Here is a 3,061-nt window from a genome sequence, read left to right on the forward strand (position 1 = left end):
TTTTTGTATTTTTTTAAATGTCCACAATAGTTAAAATTTCAAATCTTTTCTGCTGGTGCTTTTCTTGTGAGAAAAGGTTGATTCAAATTTCAAATACTGCAAAAATTCCCTCTTAGATCGACCTACTCTGGATCGGGAAATGTGGAGACTATAGATGGCGTCGCTGTCTTGTCAATAGAGCAGACGATATTGTCAAATCACTCGTTGAGTCGTTGGTGGAGTGACAGTGTGTCCACTTTGTTAAGCCAAAGATAAATAATCAATAAATCTTAAAAGTGCATTGTAAATTGTTGCTTTCTACGTAAATAGCACAAAATGGGTCGTACCTGTGATATCATTGGATGCACAAATTCAAATTACAAGACGGAAAAATTAAGCTATCACAGTTTACCATCAAATGAACTTTTGAGAGGAAAATGGCTAGAAGCCAATAGTGCAAATGGAGGATTTCGGCAGTCTAAAACGAGAAAGAAAGCGCACAACTGCGACAACACATATATTTGTGGGGAACATTTTTCAGAAGACTGCTACATTCCGACATCAAAGCAGAAACATCTAAAACCTACCGCTGTCCCAACATTCCCTCCAACAAAGAAACAAAAGTGTATAGAAAACAACAGTTTAGGTTGGAATATTTTTTAAAGTTGTTGTAAACAACTGACTAACTTTTAATTATAGATGATGCTACAGAAGGTTATGTTCACAAGAGTGAAAGCCCATTTCAAGGGACACCTGAAAAATAAGCGAGCTTCTAAATCAACTGTTGCAGACGGCACAACTAAACCAAAATTCTTCGTCAACGTAAATTTGTTTATGCCAAAAAACAGTGCAGGAAGAATTCATCCCGTTAACGCTATTTCGTTTGCCCTGACAACGCAGGATACGAATTAGGCCTACAGGTAATCTAAAATTGAGCGAAGATGGTAGACAAGAGTAGCAACGCAGAAGCTGCTCACCTCTGGAAGGCGTTGAGCGAAGATGAAATCAAAGTTAATTGCAGTTGGTTCCGTGTCCACTGTCCAGGTGTCCTCCACTTCCAAATCAGTCGCTCTTTTCAGAGCCTGATTGAAGTGATTGAAGAATTTGGTAAATTGGTCCACCCATCAAAGTGTGAAGTTCCCTTGATGGATTTAGACGTAATAATTAAACAAAACAAATTTTTTATTGTTGTTGGCACCATGTTGTTGGCTGAGACATGACATCTTGTGGCCAGGTTTGTCTTCAGTTTTTGGGCGTAGGCTAGCCCTTTAAGGCCCCCTACCTTCTTGGTTCATTGTTAGTTGGATCATGAGGTTCTGAGAGAAAGAGTCGCCATTTTTAGACCTTTCTATTATTGAGGTTTGAATTTTAATGTTGGCTTAATTAGCTGGATTGCCACTTGTGACTTTGTGAGGCATTTCTTAGAATGTGATGGGTTTTAGTTGGTTCGGGTTGGCAGTTCGTGAACTTGCTATTATTCTTGGTATAATCGATTCGATCAAATTCTATTACATGTGCAGTGAAAGTGGCCTGAAAGTGTTTAATTTCATTTTTTATTTGTAGACTAATTTTGATGCTGAAAGACTTGGAAACCATGCTTTCGACCATGTCGAGAAGCTGAGTAACATTCTGCTTTTACAATGGTAAAATTAATAATTAAACTGATTGAAATATATGTGGATCATAACATTTGTAATTTTTGATTGCAGGCACCTCTTAATAAAAGGAACTTAAGCCATCCAATCTAGGGCTTCCATCAAATCGTGCAGGCTGCATGGAAGTCGCATTTACCTTTGCTGTGAACATCATGAACACATACACTATTTGAAGGTGACAATCTTATCCAGTTATAGATTTTATAATTAAAATTTTATTAAGCTTTACATTCATTGGTTAGTTTTAACATTTTGGGATTTCGTCAAGTCAACAGGTATTTCCTTCAGGGTTGTGTTCTGTTATGGATTATTTAAAGGGGAGTTTGTTGTATGCAAGAAAGGCAGATTGTGAAAGAAGTTTTTTTTTGTTCCACTGTAGAGTATCCTTTAAAGTTTAAATGAATTTGTATTTAAATCTTAAATGAGTCATCTGGTTTCATGTAAATTTATTAATTCAAGTTTCCACGATAGGTATAAGATAATGTTGCCATATAATATTTGGGTTGAATATTTGAAGTGATATTTAGCATATTTTTTAAAATTTCATACAGCATTTCCAATGATGCTGAAGATTAATTTTACTTCGGTTATAGGTTCATGTTTACGTAATACGTAGCAGTGCTGGTGTTGCTGTCCAATGTGGCGTGTTGTTGCAGCCTATGGTGGTGAAAGATATCTACATCAAGTTGCTGTTCCTTGTGCATCCAAGGTGCTGGTTTTGTGCTACAGAAGTGACATCCAATATTGTGTTTAATTGCTATTTGTGTCTTTGCAGTTAACCTTTATTTGAGAAGGAACAAAAAAAAAATAGTAATATGGGGAGGTTTATGTCAAACAAATAATAAACATGTCCAGGATGGGGGAATGAGGAGGAAGTGGGGGTGGGGTATTTGGTTATGATTTACTAAAAAAAAGTGAGGAATAATTTAATGAATATGAAGTACTTGGTGATAAAATCTGTTGTTAACCTATACCTTCCTGTCAACCTATACCTTCCCCACTTCCACTTACACTTCCATTCCCCAAACCTCATAAGCACCAACATCAAATCCCACATCCACTCACATCAATTCCTAAAACCCCCTAATCTCCAACATCAAATTACACAATTTTTGTAGATCTGTAATCACATTTATATTTAATTAAATAAAAGACCATCGCAGATAAATTTTGTAAATCATATTTATTATGAAACACATGCAAAATTTATAATTCATTAAACAGAGCGTCCGGTTCTAAACAATTTTTTTTGTGCGAGGCTTTTTAGAAAGCAATCCGTCACCCAATTAGACAAAAAGTGATAGTTTGTTTTCACGGAAATTGCGTCAGACGGTTAAAAAATTTCTAGTTCAAAAATCTCATGTAGAAATTAGCATCTATTCTACTGGTGCAAATTCCGATTCTTTAAGCTTGATTAATTTAGATGA

The 3,061-nt window shown here is 35.8% G+C and overlaps 1 long non-coding RNA gene across 5 annotated transcripts; it reads left to right on the top strand.

Annotated features, from left to right (window-relative positions):
* The first annotated feature begins 185 nt into the window (after positions 1 to 185).
* On the top strand, positions 186 to 2,806 carry LOC124350841. 5 transcript variants are annotated; one of them, XR_006921143.1, is made up of 5 exons: positions 186 to 625; positions 679 to 989; positions 1,543 to 1,622; positions 1,689 to 1,809; positions 2,228 to 2,806. It is a non-coding gene; the product is annotated as an uncharacterized LOC124350841 (long non-coding RNA). The 5 variants fall into 5 exon arrangements; XR_006921146.1 differs by lacking the exon at positions 2,228 to 2,806 and adding an exon at positions 2,186 to 2,224; XR_006921145.1 differs by lacking the exon at positions 2,228 to 2,806 and adding an exon at positions 1,877 to 1,971.
* Positions 2,807 to 3,061: the final 255 nt, after the last annotated feature.

This window comes from Daphnia pulicaria, chromosome 7 (assembly GCF_021234035.1).
Source record: "Daphnia pulicaria isolate SC F1-1A chromosome 7, SC_F0-13Bv2, whole genome shotgun sequence".
Lineage (NCBI taxonomy): Eukaryota > Metazoa > Arthropoda > Branchiopoda > Diplostraca > Daphniidae > Daphnia > Daphnia pulicaria.